The sequence below is a fragment of the Hirundo rustica genome, chromosome 8 (assembly GCF_015227805.2).
Source record: "Hirundo rustica isolate bHirRus1 chromosome 8, bHirRus1.pri.v3, whole genome shotgun sequence".
Classification (NCBI taxonomy): Eukaryota; Metazoa; Chordata; class Aves; order Passeriformes; family Hirundinidae; genus Hirundo; species Hirundo rustica.
Genome location: NC_053457.1, coordinates 6,373,819 through 6,394,625, shown reverse-complemented (window position 1 = coordinate 6,394,625; position 20,807 = coordinate 6,373,819). Strand labels below are relative to the sequence as shown.

General features: G+C 40.4%; 1 protein-coding gene across 3 annotated transcripts in view; it reads left to right on the top strand.

Moving 5' to 3' along the window:
- Positions 1 to 20,807, top strand: part of ARID5B (AT-rich interaction domain 5B) — a 115,038-nt gene that overhangs the window by 48,094 nt on the left and 46,137 nt on the right. The window lies entirely within an intron of this gene.

The window sequence follows — 20,807 nt, the reverse complement described above, 5'->3', positions numbered from 1 at the left end:
GAAGTCATTGTTTTTGGCAATATGCTAAAAAATGCAAAATAGGAGAGAGTCCTGGCACACCCCATTGCTGTTGCAGGGCACTCGCCAGCCGTGCTCCCGGGGCCCTGTACGAGTGTCAGCTGGAGCTGGTGTGTTTCTGGTCATCTTGGAATGTGGGCTGGTTCAACATGGGCTTTGCCACTGCTCAGAGCTTGATTTTATGAATGCAGAGGTACTTCTGGGAGGTGACCTCTTAATTCAAAAGGCGCAGAGAATACTCTGCAGCTCTAAAGGGGTGCACAGCCCCTTACAGCCGGGGAAAAGGATTTGACACCTGATAGCAACCAGGTGATTTCACACTAGGGTTTTTTTGGTGTCAGATCATCCCAACGACAGCAGATGTACTTTGAAAATGTGGCAGAATGCATGTTGTGTAGACACTCAGCGTAGTTTGTTTAGCAGTGTTCAGAATTAAGTTTTATCCCCCATAACACCAGATGGATGAGTTCTGTGGCTAATGCTTGCAAAATCTGCATGGTGCTGAGTACACCTTTGCTCCTGTGGTCTCTTAGATAAAAAAATTCTGCTGATGCCCTTAAACATTTAGTAATGAGACTGAGAGGGAATGTTTCTGATGGGAGAATCATCTGCCTGTTTTTCTGAATTCTAGCACACTGGCTTTGAGCTTGGTGCCCAGCTCAGGCATTGTTGTGTCAGCAGAGAAACCCTGACTCATCTGGTGGCATTGGGGCATTTTGTAAGGTAGTGCTCCTCTGCTGCTATGCCTCTCCATTCCCAAAAGGCTGACAGATCCTTCCTCACATGGTGTTGTCACTGGAGCACACGACTGCTGGGAGTAGTTTTAGTTTTGTGCTGTCAAGGTTTTTCAGAATCAGGCCCAAACTGTCAAGTCTGCTCACACTCACACAAAACATTACAGACTTTGAATGAACTATGAATAAAAGTGTTGGTTGCTCTTAGGGGATGGGGGTGGTGAAAAAAAATGAATTAAATGCCCTGGAAGTTTTGGTCCAATGACACAATAGTATCGTGTTGGTTTTTATTTACTCTGAGCTCAAGCTCAGAATATAAAGTTCAGTGCAATTGACTCTTCTTTTTATATGGGAAAGGTTATTTTAGGCTTGAAGGCGTTTCATGAGCCTACCATCTGCTTTCTGTGGAGTGTTTTATTCAGGGTCATTCCTTGATTACAGGTTTGTTGAAATAGTTGGATCCATAATGCGAGTGTATCATGGAATATTAGTAATAGATGAATCTAAGAGATGTGGAGTGATGCAGAAACTACGCTTAGTGAACCATAGCAAGTGCTTTGTTCAGCCTCTGAAAGCAAAGTATGCCATTCTCTTGACCTTTGCGAGGCAATTATCTCATTATCAAGCAGAGCCACAGAAAACTTAGCCATAGAAATTAATAATGTGTATTTAAAATTTAGTTTGGTTTGAGACGCAGATGTTTAAAAAAAAATCCCTATTGAAAAAAAAAGAGCCACAAAAAATCCCCAAAAAGGTTTTTAAGTATTTATTATGAAAATAATGATGTAAAACTTGCAAGCCCTGCTGTTTTAAGAAGAAAAAACCTGCCAGTGCCTGGTTCCATATCTGTATTGCAAAATGTATGGTGTCAGTTATGCTACCTGTGTTGAAGACAACAGGCAAAGTACTCGTTAATCCTTTTCTTTCTGGCAGGACAATAAAATGTACAACGCTTCATTATACAAACAGTTTACATTGATACCGTGTAGATTGATGTCACATGTGGAAAGTGATGATTGCTAAGGCTAAACAGAGGCAGGGTGCTACAGTAGATAAATAGATTACTCTAAGGCACTGGTATTTATCAGTCAAATCTGAGGGGATATCAGATTACAAAAACGGTGACTAAAATTCTGAAAAGGTGTCTATAAGGAAATGCAGAGACATTTAATTTGGAGGTTTTGTCTCTCTCTTACCTTGCAAATGAACTAAGTGTGCAGGAGGAACAAGATAGGAGTGTGAATATCACCATTTTTACCTGAAATTCTCCTAACTCTAAAGCAAATAAAAAATTTGGGAAAATCATTCTGCCGATTTCTTTTTGTGGGAAGCACGGGAGCACTGGTTTCTCATGTGGATTCCAGGTCTTCTACAGAAGCATTGCTTTTGAGGCAAGTCTTACACATTCTGTGTATGTTGGAGTATTGTGCAACAGGTACAGCATGTCATAAATGAGACCCCAGAAACCCTTTACAAAGAACCCCCAGCATGTAAGCTGTTGTCCTTTTAAGGCAGTTTTAATTTTCCAGACCAAAATGTTTTTCTTGGAAATATATTCTCTCCTTTCATAATAAATTTATAACAAAAAAAAAAATTGTTCAGCTCTGACTTGTTCTCATACTCCTTGCCTCTTTTTTCCCCTCTTCTGTAGGGTTTAACAAAAATAAATCAAGCAGCAAGTGAGGGAGAGGAATTAAGTTTTGCTGACAATAAATAACGTTGTTTTGGTGTGGGACTTTTTAAAGCAGAGGATGTATGTAGGTGCTGTGTGTGAGCTCCCACAGGTACAGCCAGAGAGGGATGCAGCAAGGCTTTGGGCAGTGCTGTGTGCGTGTTCTGTGTTTCCACAGAGCTTCTGTGAGGCTAAGGCTGTGCTAAACTTCCCTCCAGCTCCAGCTTGGGCTGCCACAGGCGCTGCCAACACCACAGCTACCTGTGCTTGTCCACTGCTGTATGGCATGTGCCCAGGTGGTTTGGACAGGAATATTTAGGACCAGTTTTCTTGCACAGTCCTCTTCTGATTCTCCTCTGGTTTGGTTCATTGTGCCACAGCATCAAACATTTTCCTGTATTTCTTTGCAGCCTGCCACGGAAGGACTTGTTCTACATTTTCAGAGGAAGCACTGCTGTGAGTGGGAAGCCTCCTGCTCCCATTCTTGTTGATATAACCACTGATTAGTTAATCCAACTGCCTTGGAGGGTTCCCCTCCAGAATGCAAATAGGCTCAAGAGCTTGCTTCTGTTCAGAAAGCTTGCTTGGATGTCTCAATAGCCCAAGTTCCTGCTATGACTGCAGTCAAACTACACACGTATCCCTCTCCTGAAATAAGAGCAATTAGAGGTCCTCACCAGCATGAAGCAGTCCAGGTGGATAATGAAATGAATATGAGCAATGAAAATGAGCAATTCATTTCTCTTCTGCTCGAGACATTTCTCAAAATCTTTTTAATTTATCAGCCTCTGGGGTTACTGTTGCTGAATAACTTTGGTAAATGCATATCATTTACTGGCATCTGCTATGTGGTCATACGTGCTAAGAGAGAAGGAATGAAAAAATTAGATTTCTAATAATTTTCATTATAGACCAAAGTGGTCTAGCTGGAGGCAAAGCTGCCTGTGAGTGTTCAGAAGGTGCATCTGAAGGTCACTGGGCATAAATCAGTGTGCACTTGTTGCTAGAGCAGCACATGTCCTCTGTGTTTGCTTGTCCAAAAAAGGTGACTTCAGTTGCCAGGCTTGTGCCAGTCCCATGGCATGGTGTGGCTTCCAGGGCACATCAATGATCCAGGATCCTTCTGTGATCCAGCTGTGGTCTGGGTGATGGTGAGTTTCAGCTCCATCAGCTTCACCAGGTAAAAATCTCACACAGAAGGGTTTATCGTGGTGCTTTGCTAGATAAATGTTACAAATCCGGTCTGCTAAAGATCAGTCCAAAGGCTGTCTTTCATTCTGTGAGGATGGACTTGCTTTGTCTATAAAGAGGAGTGTGAGAGAAAACTGAATACCTTCTTTCTAATCATTTTCAAAATCTGTTTGGTAAATTTTACATCAATCTGGATTATTTTTACAGCATGCTGGGTCCAATGTGCCGTTAAACAATCTGTTTGGTCCCTGGAGTACTGTAAACACATATTCACACCCAAAAGAAGGTTTTGGGTTTGCATGTAAAACCCAATTTTTTAATGAAACATTTCATACCTGAAAGTGAGAGAACTACAACTTACTGTGGTATAAACATATTTTTTTCCTCTGAAAAATTAACCATCTTCATTTGGCCATAACATGAGCAATGCAGGGGGAGACTGCTCATTGAAAAAAAAAACGTGTGCAAAAGGGCATTGCAGGCCCCACTTATCTCTTCTCCCCATCCCCCAAACCAAACTTAAAGATACACTGCTTGCTAGGGGAAAAGTTATCTATATTAAAATGCAAACCTCAAAACCTTCAGGAGCTCATCTCTCCCTGTAAAACAATGAAGAAGGCAGTTTGTCTCACTTCCAGGGCTGGCAGGGAGTGGTTGGGAATGTGGGGTGACCTACCAGTCCTCCCAGCTGCTGGAGTTTCTGAGCCAGCAATTTCAGAAAGACTTACCCTCCGTGTCATTGGCCAGAGAGGCCATGGAAGAGCAGATCATGAAGAGAAAGGACTTTTTAGGGATGGGTCACATGTCAGAAAAATTCTGTGGCGTGAAAGCTGGCGACTTCTGGGTATAGAGTGGTACCATTACTCTGGTAAAGCTGAAAGTTGGTCTTTGCTCTCATTATGCATCTTAGTTTACAGAAGTTTGTGACTCACAGATAAAATCAGTTGTTTGGGAGAAAAACATAACAAAAATAAAACCTTGGCAGGGATTGAGTCTTTAAAACAAACAAAAAAAAAAGACGGAAGAATGTTTTCAGTCTAAATGAAATACAGTTTTCCTGTTGGTGACTTATTTTATTTGTGTGAGTCAAAGAGTCAAAGTTGGCTTTTCTTTTTAAACTAGCTCCAGTACAAAAATTGCACCTGGGCTGACTGGGCATTTTTTAAAGATTTTCAGCTGATGTAAAGAATCAGCATTATTGCTGTTGTCTGTTTTGCCTACCTGCAGGATAATTTATATCAGTGAAATTAAGAAAGATCTGAAGTTTCCATATAGATGCTTTGGGCTTCTTTGTTTTCATACAGATGTGATATTAAAATGGGAATTGTGTTAGTGCTCCTTTGAGAAGACTGGAATGTTTAAAACAGGTAGAACTGCAATAGGAGGAGTATGGAAACTTTTTATTAACATGGATACTGGGAACTCCTTAGATGGAGCTTTACGGTGGCATCTCCAACAGTCTGAAAAGTATGCAAATTTTTCCCAAGGTCTTGGGCAGGGTGGCTTAGCAAAATATTTCAAATTTTAGGTCTCTCAAAACAAAAACAGGACATAGCTGGAGGGGAAGTAGTAATTAATGCATAATAGTGCTATATACAATATAGATAAATGTACATTTCCTCTTCCCTCCCACCCCACCTCTGCAAGCACAAGCTTTTAGGCTTGAGAAAGTGAATCTGGAAATGTTCTGGATTCTGGTCAGATTTCTTTCTTATTTTGTTAATTCAACTGTAGAGCAAGATATTAATGATCCCCAGATGTTGTTTATAATGATTGATTTTTCAGTTGTGAAAAATACTCGGAGGTTTTTTTTTAAAACAATTGATATTTTCTAGTGTGCTTTGCAGCATTTGAATAAAATGTCTGAAGGCAGAGCTGTTTATGTGCCCAACATAATTGCTTCTGTTAAGTGATTTTTTCATTCTTAACATTTTTAGCACTAATTGCTTTTCCCCCATACATCTAAAAATAAATATTTGCAAGTTTTGCATTCTGTCACTCATTGAAATGCATAAAATATTTGTATACTCAAAGCAAAAAGGCACTGATAAGGGGTCACATTCTGCCTTCCTTAGTGGCGTAAATCCAGCATAACTTGATGCACTTCTGTGGCTGTTACTCAGGATTTTCACCAGTCAACCAAAGACAGAATCTCACCCAATGTTAACAGCAAGCTGTTATGCGAGCATAAATAATGTGTGGTAAAGTAAGATAAAATACCTTCCTGTCTGCAAGAACTTCAGTGGAAACAAATGCTGATAGCTTCTACTCCTTTCTGGTTTTTTAGTGCATTTTGACTAGCAACCGTAGTTTTAACCAGGATAAATAGTAAGATTATTTTTCACTAATATGATCAAAACTCTTTGATGGAGAACACTGTTTTTATTTGGGTTGCGTGTTCCCACTGCCCTCAGGAAGGCGGCTGATGCTGAGTGGAAGGGCAGGTACTGCTTGAAAAGCTGCTTCTGCCATTTCCCCGGGCCCCGGCGTCCCTCCTGGGCCAGGGCTGGTCGTGGCTGTCAGCTCTGCACAGAGGAGCAGGGCAGCTGCCTGAGAGGACTGCTCCCATGGGAGGGCACTGGGGAATTTGGTGCGGCTCCTGACTTCTCCCGGTGCCCTTGGGTAGCAGTCTTGGAGCCAGGGCTTACGCCACGTGCCTGCAGTGACTGCGTGGGGCCGTGACCCCGCTGCTTGAGAAACGTCAGGGTTGGGAACCACGGCGTGTCCGGTATGGCCCAGGCTGGGGTAGCTCTGGATTTGGGGTCTCACTGGACAGCAGGTGAGAGATCCTCTCTGGAGCATGCCCGTGGCAGAGTCAAGGGCCTGAGTGTGCCCAGGACTTTTTATTTTTTTGGCTTAGTAACTGTGAGATGGTATTGTGGTGTTTATATGTTTTACCAGACAGAGTTCAGCAGAGATTTAACATACAGTTCCAGCAAATGAGGGTTTTCCAACTGAGCTGCTCTTTTGTGCCTGATAAATGTAACCCATAGCTTGAGTTTTGTCATCTATTACACACACATTCACTTTATTGATGTCCATTCAATAAATGATCGTAGATGTACATTACTAATTCCTTCTGTATAAGATTTCCCCTTGATGGTCGTTTTTACAATTCAGCTTCCAAACCCATGTTTTGTGATCATAGCAAAAAGTAAGCCGGGCTGTGTTTATCATATTTGTGAGCCATGTCCATCATAGGTGGTCTCATTTCTGGAGCCATCTCTTTTGCCTCGTGTGCCTTCACTAGCTCATCCTTGTTTGACTGCTCCCCTGGTCTGCATGCCTCCCTTGGACCAGCAGGCCTGCTCCGACTCTGGAGCTGTGTCTCAGAACTCTGGGCCCGCTGGCAGCACGAGCCTCATGAGCAGCATCCCTGAGGTGTTGGGGCTCAGCGGTGACAGTGAGCAAGGGAGACCTTTATGGCCAGGGAAGGGCCCCCATTCCCGTACAATGGAAAAGTGGTTTGTGTCAGAATACGGTCACATTCTTCTGATTAAACCCACTCAAAAAAGACAACATTGTAATATTTTCCGATGACTGTTTATCATGAATTACGTCAGCCTTAGTTTAAATTGCTATTATTTCTCCTTAATGCTTCTTGGTGCCTGCATAATTTACAGCATTGGCAGCTGTGGGACTATGAAATAACCTTTCACAACCACCACGCAATAGTAAAGAACATGAAGTTTTTGTTGTTAATTATTATGGGACTCCTTTAACTTTTTTACAAAGTGACATAAAATATTGTTGAGGTATTTATGGTTAAAGCTACTTCTACGTGGATCTATTTTGTTTCTGGCTAGTTTTTAGCTAAAGCAGTCATTTGTGGTTATTATGCCTAGGGAAATATTATGTCAGAACTGGTTTAACAGTATTATTATGTATCACATGTCATATATTACATGTCAGCACTTGAGGCTGTCTTTCAATAAAAACAAATGTAATTTTAGTTAATGGTCTTTTAGGTATAGGCCGTTGGTAAACTTACCTGAGTTCATTTGAAGGTGTACTAAAAATCTTTGTTCTCCAAGAGCGCGCTTGGGTAATTTCATTTTGGCTTGAGATGGAATTTCCAAAATATTTATCATTATTTCAATCAGAGGGTGCTGCCTCTAAAAAGCAAATAGTTTCCCAATACCGAGGTTAATGTACACATTTTAAGGAGCTGTAACTGTTACTCATTACTTTGTTTACTTTCCCCCCTCTTTGGAGCTCACGCTTCCCAGGTTCCCTACTGGTCAGGCTGATAGGAGTATCCCGGGCAACTAAGCCACCTAATGATGATCCTTCACTGTGCCACTTAAATGAATAGCTTATACCTTCTACATAATCCGTGGGTAAAGGGGGAGAGAAATCAGAGGTTGAAGGTGAGTTTCAGGTTTCCTTGAAGTTGCATGTCGAATTTGCAAAATGCAGACTTACACAAAGTAAACTTCGAATTAATGTGTCATTTCCCTCGGTTCCAAATACTATGATATTTTCCAGTACTTACTTATTTAAAGCAAGAAATGAAGCATATAGGGTGTGCCAGAAAGTTTACACAAAGAATGAAAACACATAAATGACTCATGAGAACTTTTTCTGTGGTTCTTTTTTTTTGTTGTTGTTCTTAATGTGTAATTATTTAATTACTGGTAGGCAAAAAGAAAAGAAAAGAAAATACCATTATTTCTCTCTCTCCCCCCTCCCCCCCAAAAAAAATCTATGTTTGAGCACCATAAAAATGATCAAAGCTTCTATTTGTCTCTAGCTGCATTTTCCTCCATGGGATTGCTGGTTTTGGTGACTCTATTGTAAGAAACTGAAACTCTGCTGGACAAAAAATTCAGTTTCTGTCTCCTCATAAATACTTGGACCAAAGAAGTGAAGATGCAAACATGAAACTGAAAAAGCAAGCAAAGAGCAGGGTGAGGATTTTGTGTGTTACTAAGGTGAAATTTAATAAGGGGAACATAAAATGGAGCTAAACTTGCCTGGATGCCATGAGATTTTTTAATATTAGGCAGCATGCTTGATTTCCCTGGAAGTGAGTGAACAATCTGAATTTAGAGTTGTTTGGCAGGGGGAGGGGGTGTTTCGTTCCCTTTTTCAATCAGAGGCGTTTCACAAGCGGATTGCATGTGAAAGGGGAATCTATCATTATGTAAGAATGTAACAAACTTTTCCGTTTAATGAATGAATATTAGGTGTTTCAGGAGCCCGTAAAAGATGGCAAAAGAGAGGGACAGAGCTGACGTTTGAGAGATTTTAATAAAGATTGAAGTTAGTAGTGAAAAGGTCAGAGTGCCATTTGTTGAGCCCCTGCTTCTGGCACGGTTTCAAAGCTTGCACTGCAGACTGGGGGGCTGTGATGTGTGTTAATGAACAGTTGTGGCACTTAACCGAGATCATGGGTTGGTCACATGAATATATATAAAAGATATGAGTGAACATTTTCCCCCTTTTTTGCAGCAGTTTGGCTCTTGGAAGGACTAAACAATTAAAAGAAATGTTTAAAATGCTCAAACACCACATTAAGTCCCCTAGTCTGTAAGGAAAATGAGCTATGAATAATAGAACACTGCTCTAGTTAAATATAGTTATTCAGAATTGTTTTTAGCTACAGATGTTATGCCATTTTAGAAACTTAGACTAAATAATGTCAGATCTTGTTTGCTTTTTTAGTATGTTATTCATTTATTGGGAAATTCAAAATTTAAACCAGCTGGGAAAGGGTTTGGTGTTCACTAAGTAATCTTTAAAATGTGTACATTTCAGACTTACTCTTACAGGGCTGTTTAGAAATGACTGAATTGTATATTATAGTTATAAAGTTCTGTAAACATGCTCTACCACGTAGATGATGGGGAAACATGAAATGGGAAAATGAGATAATTCTGGAGCCAAATTTTGTGTATTACAGACTCGATAAAACAGCAGAAGGCTTTCTCAGTTTAAATAATTTGTAACTTTCCAGGAATGCTCATGGATGTTACGAACAGTATGTCTAAAATAGCATCATAAAATAATGTTCGTTCTCCTTTAATTCTCCCTTTGATGTTTATGTCAAAACGAAGGAGTTAATTTATCTAAGAGTTTCACTGCATGAGTTGGACTGTACAAAACCAATCATGTAGAAATAATAGACTACCATTGGAAGTGCTGTACTATTGCAGTTTTAATAGCTCTTCAGTTCTGCTCAACAATTAGTCCATACATTTTATAGCTGTGTATTTAAGAAATTGGCACACTCAGCAAAATCACAGTAATTGGGAGATGATGTAATGTGGAGAGAAATCAGAGTAAGAAAATTAATTGAAAAATAGTGTTTTGTTCAGGTTTGGGTTTGTTTTCTTTTAAAATTTTAAACACTACAGTAGTAATTACTGGTGGGTGAGACTTCTGCAGAATTTAAATTCCACATGGCTGGGATTTTGTGAATTCGCTTTTAAATCAAATTGCAAAAGAGGCAAAATAGGTCATTAAAATTCTTGCTATAGTTTTCTCTCTCTGAAATCAAGTGAGGGCACTGAGGGGGATCCAGAGTAGGGCTTTTTCTCTCTATTGACAATAATGCTGTTTAAGTTCTCATTACCTGTTAGCATCTTTGTAAACCTGATCAAACAGATCACGGGCAATTAACTTATCATTTACATAAATAGCTTAAGAGACCTCAGCAATCTCTTTTTGCATGTGTCCAGAGCCAGTGGATGCTGGTAGTTTCTTCCTAGGACCTTGTTTTTATGCATTAGTCCTGAAAGTGAAGGCAAATTTTAATAAAAGAAGTGGTGTGGATTTTTTGTCTAGGTTTATCGTTGCCAAATGTGACTTTCTAGTGATTTTTTTTTAGATGATATATTGTCCATGAAGGCCAAAGGTGACTGAAGCAGTGATAGTTTACATTTCAGCTGGAGTTTGGGCCTCAGTATTGGATACAGGTGTATCTTGGTCTTTTAGTGATCCGGCAGCATTTCTGTGTGCTTCAGGGCTGTTGTGTTGGTCGTAATGGCATAAATTACTTGGGTGTAATGACAGATAACCAACTGACTGGAGTAGGAGAGCAGACTAGCTTCTTGGATTAATAAGCAGAGAATAGAGAGAAGAAATAGAGGTGTGACTCCTCCTGCCTCTAATGCCAGAGGAAATCATTATCAGCCCCCTAAGAGCTAACATTTTTGGTTAGTCAGTCAAATGATGATGGCTTGCTGCAAAAAGGGTGGTACATTTTCATGGAACAACTGCACTACTAATAGTCAAATGTATTATTCTGAGAGATGGGCTTGTAGAGGAACATGGAAGAGCAGGAAGAGAGGTTAGAGAGGTTTTTCCCTACTTTTGTCTTTGGACCTGATTCTGATGCCTGCCCTTTGCTTATTCCAGTACTGGACAGGGTTAAGGGAGGGCCCAAAAAGCAGTTCATGGGACAGAAAACTTGCTTCTAAGTGAAAGACTAAAGAATGTCACTCCAGTTAGTGCACAGAGGAGAAGACTAAGAACAGACCCAATCAGTCTGTTAGTACTTAAATAAGGGAGAGACCTGTGGCAGCAGAGGTCTCTGTAATTTGGCAAACAGACACATAGCAAGGTCCCATGCTTCAAAGTGGAAGCAGATAAATTAATGCTGAAACTAAAGCACAGTTACATAGCAGGGACGGCTAATTAACCATGGTAACAACTTAGTTAGGAGTAGCATAGATTCATTATTACTTGAATCCTTTAAATCAAGACTGCTTTGCAAAAGACAGGATCCTGACTCAAAGAAGAGATACTGTCTTCATCCAGTAGTCACTCAGCCGTATAGGCAGTATCTGCAGAAGGTAAACAGTGGGCTGATATCTTCCTAATTCCTACTGGCCTGAAAAGCTGTAACTTTATTAATGTATGTAATTTATAGCATTGGGGCCAGTAAATGCTGGACTGTGATGGATCTTGTGTCCATTATACAATAAAACAAACCTTCAAAAAAAAATTGCTTGCACACTTAATTATGTAAGGCAGAGCTTTGCATCTGTTCTGTGGACAGGAGAATGAGGAAGGGGATTATGGAGGAAATATGGTATGTTAGGAATGAAACATCCGTGTCTTCACTGATCCACGCTGGTGGCTGTTGGTAGCCTGTGTCCTCTTTGTTCTCCTCACCAGTCTCAGTCCACCATGAGCAGTTGCCTGTCTCAGAGCACTGATCAGGCACTGTGCTCCTCTGCTCTAGTCTCTGGGGTATGATCCATCCCTGGCCTGTTCTCTCTTCAGAAGATCAGCTCAGGGAGAAGTTTAGATCCATTTTAGGCCACTTTTGAGAATTTCTGCAAAGGGCTGTCTCCTCAGGTGAAGAATGGAAAATGTAACTTAGTAGCATGTCATTTAAACGTGTGGCAACACTGCAAAATCATCTGCAGACTTACAGTATCTGCTTAAGGAGTCTTCTCCAATGGGTCTTTCACAGACATCTCTGTGACCTTAACTTTGTAATAGCTTTAAAGAAATGTTAATTAAAAAGAAGGTGTTAGAGACGAAACATGTGGATAGTAGAAGAGAATGAATTTTTTTGAAATCAGCAGTTTCAGGTCACAGGAAGGGTTAGAGAATATGTGAAAACGCTAATGGTGATCATCCTGCTAACTTAAGTGATATTCACAGCTGCTGCTGCTGCTTCAACAGAGAGGTACTGTTCGATCTTCCAGCTCTGTCATCACCCTCCTGTGTTTCACTCTGGATTTGCAACTGTAGTGGAAGTTGAACTCCCAGTGAAAAACAGCTGTTTGCTCTGGGGTGGTGTGTTTACTTTAAGTAGGTGTTGATGATTCTACTTCTCACTTCCCTGATTAAATAAGTCCCTTCACCTTCAAGTCTTACAAACCTCATCTGAACTTCGATGAGTTGAGCCTGTGTCCCAAAACTTTCACAGAGGTAGAGCGCGAGTTTGAAAAAAAGAAAAGGTTGTTCCCAGGGTCTTGAGCAGCTCTTAGCTCGGAATACCATGTTTAAAATTAGCAGTATAGTTGCTCTCATTCTTTTATAGCATCCCGATTTTGCAATGAACCACAATTGTACTCTTTTGCCAAAAAATGATGGTTCTTCAGGGGGTTTTTGGTGCTGGTTGTTTTGAAAGGCAGCCCATAATTAAGATGAATACGTGTATATTGTGAATGTTTAGTTATGGTAGAGATGGGCTTTTTATAAAACAACCCCCCCCTAAAAATTACCTAGCTGCAAATCCTTGCAGTTACTTAGTTTAGAAGTTTAAGTCAATTTATGGAAGTCTGTGTTTACTGTCTTTAGAGCTTGATCATGACATTGGAATGTATTTTGGAAAAAGAGACCCTATAAAATGAAATCCACATTTATGGGTAAGAAGCACAGAGCACTTAGGATCAGTGGTGAGACTACAGCATCTCTTTGAAGTATAGCAAAGAGGAGTACTTGCTGGTGCCATGTTTAGTTTAGAAGGTACTGAATTGATACACTCCCTACGTTCTAAATTGTAACAGCAGCTGGACCCAACGCAGTTAATTTCATGAAAATGTGGACTGTGATATCCCAATGACAGCAGTCAGAAGATAAAACTAGATCTGAAGCACTTAATTTAAAATAAAATTTTATTATAAAGTCAGGTCTGCTAAGATGCTGCTTTTGGGCTGCGCTGCATGTGAGTAATCTGAGTGACTCATCTGGCCTTTGACATACTGCAGCCTTCAACATTCCCAGCCACGAGTGTTGCCCTTCATAAAAGAAATATCCTATTTTTGGTATGGCAATGTCCTCAGTTTTAAAGAATTTTCCTCTTTTAAAGTGCTCATACAATTAATGCCTCATGCATGCATTCAACAATAGTTGCCTAGCAACCATCAGAAATATTTGAGAGAGCAAAGGAAGCCAAGATGAATGAGCAGTAACATCAGCTCCCATTTCAGGTGAGCTGGAGAAGGCATCAGGGCTGTCCTGACTGGGTCTAAGCATGCAGATCCATGAAAATCAGACAGTCCCAAGTAGCAAATCCAAGCTCCAACTGGCTCGTCGGTCAGAGGCAGAGATGAGGTGGGTCACGCAGGCAGAAGCAGCTGCAGGAGGCTGCACTTGGACGGACTTTTGCCGTTTCAGAAGCCTAGACCGAAGCAAGGTAACAATGGTTAAATAGATTACAGGAAGTCAACAAACACTCCTTAGTGGCTGGAGATAGTTTTGCCGCCTTGTGTTGCATTCCTGCAGCTAGAGAATGAGTGAGGTTCCTGCTTCCTTTGGTAGGAGCATTTGGCCATGGGTCTAAGCTCCAGGCAAATCCCTTGGCTTGGCTCCACCCCTTCTCTTGCACTGCTCCTGGTTCCCACTTCTTGCTGCGTTTTAATTCTGGCATAACTTTCACTTCACACAGAGTTGTCTTGTTCTACTAAGTCCTCCATGCTATTTTTTAGTACTTGAAGATGCCATTTAAATGAAATCTTTTCCACAGTAACACCCCCACTATATGTCTATTGGGATTTTGGTCTTTTTATCCTTTTTTTTTTTTTTTTTTTTTTTTTTAATTTATTTATTTATTTATCAGAAAGATTGAAATGAAAGGCTTGGTCTAGGATTGGAAGGTTTAGGTTTTATCATGGGTTGACATACTCTCAGGCCCAGGCCCAACGCTGTCACAGCTGCTCTTAGTGTGGCCATGTCCTGTACCCATCCCTTTCTCTGGATGAGTTTTGGTGCTGTTCCATGGTCTCCCCAGTGGTTGTACCATTGCATCAACTCAGGGAACTCAATGCTCACTGTTCAAGCACGGGGCTTTGAGCCCACATTCAGTGGGATGCACTGTCTTGTCAAAACCATTTGAGATAAGAGTTTTAATCTGTGTAAGTATTTCCAGTTGTTTTCTTTTCATTAGACGCGTTAAAATTAAAAAGCCTGTTAGTGTTGCTCAGAACATTTTTGACTCCTTGCCCAATTTGAAGAAAGTTACGAAATTCTGACATTTTCACATTGGATAGGAAAACCTGTTTTACGATCATCTCTGCTTCAAAGGTAAATGTTAGGAACAAGATTAGGATCTCCTTTCCACTCATGTAAATCCACAGGAGTCAATTACTTTGAATTGACGGTGCTGTGATTTAGGTCAGAATCTGGCATTAAAGCTTTTTGGGGCTTATACCCATCGGCTTCAGTGCCACTTGAGTGCCGACTCTTTGCTTTTGGTATGTGCTGGTGGTATTTGCATGTGGAAGTGCCTCAGGGGCCCCACATAAAGCATTGCTTCACTAGCTTTAATGGGGTTTTTTTAGATTAGATGTTAAAATGTTGAAATCAAAATATGTAGAGGGTGGTCGGGAAGTATCAGGCACACAAATGGTAATCAGAATGTGATTTTTGAGTTGGGATATCTCATGACTTAGCTGAAAAAAATCCCTCGTGTATTTTGGAGCTCTGAGTCTTTTTGATTATAGCAGGTATTTTATTTCTGGCCTTGATGGTTGATGAGATATCAAACTTAAAATATGCCATGATCCTATAGTCTGGTAGTGCTTTCTGGCGCTGGTCAGTGACTAAATATAGCCAGTTTTGAACTGCTGTGATAAACCTGGAAATAATGTTGAGCAGAAAATTCTCAGACAATTCCACAGATAAATGTGGAATATGAAATTACTTTTCTGGATCACATCTCGTTTGTAGTGTATATGTTTTTGTGTCCCGTGTCTCTCATCCCCAAGTTTTCCAACTGCTATCCTACAAATGTTTTGTGGTACAGCTAAATCTTAACTAAGGCATCTCAGTGGTTCATGTTGGTTCATGCTAAAGCAAAAAATAACATGGTTTTTAAACCCCAGCTATTTCATGCATTCCTTTTGGCTCTGTAAGCTGTTTTGCCTTTTTTTTTTACAAAAAGAAAGTGTATTTTAAAAACCCCATGCATTTCCAGAAATCACTGATTGTCTTCCAGTGAGCATAGTCCAGAAACATGGAGATTCTTGCATTGTAATATGGGATATAATACAATGCAAGAATGAGTGGTATTCATCTGTTATGCATAATGTGGAGGTGATACAGGAGGAAAAGAACCTTTCAGAAAGGTTATTATTTTATTATTTTGGGGGGTTTTAAATTATTTGTTTGCATACATTTACTTCCTTTTCCTTTAATTTGTCTTTTATTTTCTTTTTGGCTGTTTGGGGGGTTTTTTGTTGCTTTGGCTCAGTTCTTGTTTGTTTTTTTTAAAATTTTTCAACTTCTACCAGGCTATGTTTAATTTCAAGATGGTGTCTTTGCTAGAAATATAATCAAATCTAATGTCTTCCACAACCTCTTCATATGCATGACTGCATAAAGCTTGTGTAACAGTTTATTATTATAAAATTAGTATAGCATAGCACAGAGCAAACGGGGCCCCTGGCCAGATGAACTAGACAATGAATAGTTATATAAGGTTTTGAGGCACATGTATTAGAACACAAGCGCCCTGTATTTTCTTCTCAATTGTCTGCTGTTTGTTAATGTTTCCCTTTCAACGTGATTGCATCTCAGTTTAATAGCACTTGCCATTTCAGGGTTTACTGTGCCAACGCTTGCACAGTTACATCCCCTCTGTGCTACAAAGCCTGCATGTATATTAAAACTGAACTAGGCATGGTCGGCTAATGGGTGCTTTGAGAGATGTGCACTTACAGAATTAAGTGACGTATGTAATTGTTAATTTTGTGTTAACAAGTTTGAAAAATGTGTTTCACCAATAATTGTAACGCTCCGTTCTCTACAAAGTGTGACATTTTAATTCTTGTTGAGCAGTTTTCTACCTCTGCTCTGTGTTTTCATGGCAGGGTATTATTTTGCAATCAAGATAAAAGCATTATTTATTAAAGTTCTAAAATATTACATTACTGGAAGTTATAAGCTGCAGATCAATCTTCTCCTTCATAAAAGCATTTCATTGATTTTATTTTTTTAATTGGCCTTTGAATTTAAATTTAAGTTCCATATTATGGATTGCGTATGATTCCAGAAGCAGAGAGATGTTTTAGTGGGGGCTTGATGCTGTTTTAAAGGCAGCAATGTACCTGTCACAGAACTGTGGGAAAGGCTTGCATTTGGCTTACGCAGCTTTGGGACTGTCAGATCCCAGCCTGCTGCATTTTTTGGCACAGGGAGCCCATTGACTTGGGCTGTGGGAAACCTACATTCAGCACTATCGGTCCTTGTGTCTTTCTCTGCGCCTCCGAAGGAATTTCTGTTAGAGACTTCACTTCGGAGTCAATCAATTAACAACTCCTTCATGCTTCCAGTGGAGTGGGACAGCCTTTCCATGCTGAGAGGGTGCTCCATGGTGTCTGGCTGCAATAGCCCAGGTGTCTCTAGGTGACACTTTCACCTGCTTTGGGAGTGCTGGATTTAACTGCTCTCTGTTTGTAATCCAAACGCTCCAGAAGTGTGGATCCCCCAGCACCTATTGCTTCAGTCCTCCTTTCCTTCACTTCCACACCTTTGCCCACCTTGCCACATGGTCCCATCCCCATCCTGGTTCCTTTTGCCACCCCAGGGCTATTTCTCCCATGCCAGCCCTTGGTGGTTCGTTCATGTCGTTGCACGTGTGTGACCGAACCCTGCCTATTACTCCCTTTTGCAGTGAGTAGATGAATTCTTCCAATCCTAGGAGGCCCAAGTATGGAACTGCACAAAGCAAGGCTCACATTTTTCTTCCAGTTAGCAGGCATTTACTTCATTTGGCCCTCCTGTGTCATCTCATCAGTGTGGTCTGACCTTGTGAGGGAAGACAACAGTGAGGAAAGGTGGTTGAGAAGGGGAGACCATCGCCATCCTCCGCAGAGTTCAGGAGTGGCTGTGTCTAGGATTTGACTTCCCAGCAAAGCCAGTTTTTCTTACTTGCCAGTAAGATAAGGAAAGGGCAGGGTGGGGATGAGCATAATAGGCTCAAAACACAATAAAAATAGCAAAGGAAACAAACAGTTTGTACCTAATTTGAAACCAACAGATCTCCATGGTGATTGCAAAAAATCCACTACGTTTGACTGTTTAGTGAAGACAAAAGGTCAGAAATAGGAGTTCACCAGCTGTGCTGGACTGTTTGAATGAACACTGAAGTAGGAGTGTTCAAACCTTCCCAATGACTGAGTGGCTGTGTGAAGGTGCTAAAGGGAATTCTGGGAATAGCCTCATTGAAAATCCAGAGGACGCAAGTGTCTTCCTTCATCATGTATCTGCAGAAAAATCAGCTTCTACAAATTTCCTGGAATTTGTGCTTTCAACAGTGATGTTGTGTGGAAGAGGGTCCATAGAAGTGTGGCTTCAGACAAAAATAACATGGTAGAAAACTTCAGAAAGCAGGCAGTAAACTTGAAACCTTAGATAAATAATAGGACTAATATACTTGCCACAGTGAATAATAGGGCTATAACTGCCCCAAAACTCTTGTTTAGCATTGTACCAGGGTAAATCTTTATGTTAAATAGAAGCCAGAGATAAAATTTCAGTCTTAATTTACAGATACTTGATACAGAGGAAGAAGGGACTACATTAGTCCTTACCAAAGAAGAAATTCTGTTCATGGTAGTCTGAAATATTGCCATGCGATGAGTCAGAAAGTTTTTGTTGTTCACATCCTCAGAGTTCAGGGCTACTGAGTTTTGGCACGCAGACTGGGCAGATAGCATTTGCAAATCAACTTGTCCTTCTGCTGAGGCCATTGGCAAAGAAAGCTTCCCAATTGCAGTAGGTGTGTTTCAGTTCCTGGGTTTGAAATGTGAATTTTGGAGGGGAGAAAATACTTTTGTAGTATTTAGTCATAATGAAAAGATCTTCAGAGATAGCTGATGAAGACATTTAGAGTGTATGTTACACTGCATCAAGATTTAGAGTTTCTTGAGTAAATATTGACCAATTTGACCTTTGCTTTCCCTCAGTCAATATTTATCTCTTGGGACAATGAATCTTCATATTCACCTTAGCTGAAGTCCAAGTCTTACTTAATAGTATACTTGGAAATCCAGAAGAGGTGATGATTTGTCTTGATGCTACTTTTATCTGTTTAAAATTAGATGTGTAGGTTTGGCCACCCATGTCATTTTGTCAGATTTCCTAAACAAAGTAGCTTCAGGTCATGGCTGATGGAGGGGCTTCTAGGAAAAACTTAAATCCTTCAGAAGGAAGAGGGAGTGGAGCAAACTCTACTGGAAATCAGGATGAGGATTCCTGTACAATGTCAGAGGCCTTCCAGCTGCTGTCAGAAGGATGGGAATTCACCAGGATTAGTCAATAAAATTCTAGCTGTGTATTTCATAAAAGAAGTTTTTGAGCTTTCTGAAGTTACCACAGTCTTCCAGCAGCCTAAGTCAGCAGAGCTCAGCACCAGGTGTTGTGCAGAACTATAGAAAGATGGTGCCCAAGAGACCAGTCTGCAGAAAATGGGGGTGGTGTCTTGCCAGGGGTCCCCCTCTGTCCCCAAGGGATGGATCTGGGAGCAGCTGACCCCTGACACAGCTGGGTGCTGCTGGGACCGTACTACCCACTTTATTATTTTAGTGACAGTTTCAGTATTTTGGGACTCTGGCTTAAGCTGAAGCTGAGATACAACCTTCCTCTGAAAACTGGGGGCGCTGGGGCAGCACGTATGGCTGGAGCCACTGGATCAGGGCACCTGCACAGGTCCTGCCACCTCCTTGCCTCCGTGCACAAGGTCATTTCTTCGGAGTCCCACTGCATCGCTGGCTGCTGTTGGGAAAAAAAAACTCCACTTACCAACTGGGGCAACACTTTGGGGTGGAAAATGCAATTACTGTGCTTGTGAACTATGCTGTGAAAGTGAGAGCAAGAGAAATGGAAAGTGTTGTTCAGGCAGTAGAGAAAGGCGGAGCCTTACAAATATCTGCTTAAGCAAATCAAATCATTTGTCTTCTGAAATGTTCATTTTGCCTTTTCCCTGATTATATTTTCTGAATTGCCATATGTACTTCTGGTGATATTTCAGTCTTGTCAAATTAAGAAGAGAAGGCCTTATAATTAACTTAGGATATATACCAAATAAAGTAATGCTTGTCATTTTTACTGTGTAATCAGTCAATAATATTACAGGTAGCCTGTAAGTTTAAAAAAAAAAAAAATAAGTCTAAATTGTTTTTGTAACCTTATAACTATCGAAGGTATTTGTTTGGGGAGAAGGCATTGAGAAAGAAGAGAATTTTAAAATTGCACAATTACAGTTAAAAAAAACAGAGCAGACAACGTCATGTGTTTCTGAAGAGCACGCTGTTTAATTTTATAGTAACAGTATTTTAAGAATGCTGACAGTACACAGGAAGGCAGTGAATAATTCTTATTGCAAAACCCTGATGGTTTGCTGTTTTCAAAATGTTAAGACTTAGCTCTGGATTTCTCTAAGGAAGAGCAGGACATTTGGAGGAAAAAAAAAAAACAACAACAACAACAAAACAACAGTTGAAGCAGTAGTAGTATATCAAAGCAGCATTCAAATAAAATAGAGGTTTGGCATCTTTACTTAGATTAGACTGGAAAATGCATTTGTTTTCATGTACCTTTTTTTTTTTTTTTTTTTTTTTCCCCCGTGATCTGCCTGATTGACTTGTTTTAATACCGGTGTTATTTACATTTCAGGGATGGGCCTCTATTATGCAGGAAATTGTCCAAACCCCTACAGCTGTATTTTAAATTGAAATTATTTTTTTTATGAAGTGATTGTGCAGACTTAATTTAGTAATCTATTATTAAATCTATAGTTTCAGGCTGTATAAAGTCTTTATATAGAATGAAAATGGGCACATATGAAGATCTAGGCTATATATACACCTGGTTCTGTATATTAAATCTTTTACATATGTTGTCCATTTTCAGAAACAAATAAACTGCTGCTTTTGAAAACTCAGCTTCTCTTCCATATTAGGGAATTCTGCAGACTCCCTATGTTCCTTAGCTTCAGTATAATGCTAAATCAGTTTGTACATTAGTCTATTTTTAGTTATGAATGAACTTTATGGAGTGCAGCACACAGAGTGATTTCAGAGATTCTCACTCATAAAAGCCGTGTGTCATGCGCCTCAATTACAGCTGTAAACATTATGCAAGCGCTGGGCTTCCTGGGCCCGAGCCCTGAAATTTCCAGGGGGAAAAACCATCCCCCCTCGCCCTTTTGTGCAAAATATTAGGCAAATAGTAAATCTGCCAGCGTGAAATCAGGTTAAATTGTGTGACCTTGGCTGTGGCAGGCAGGC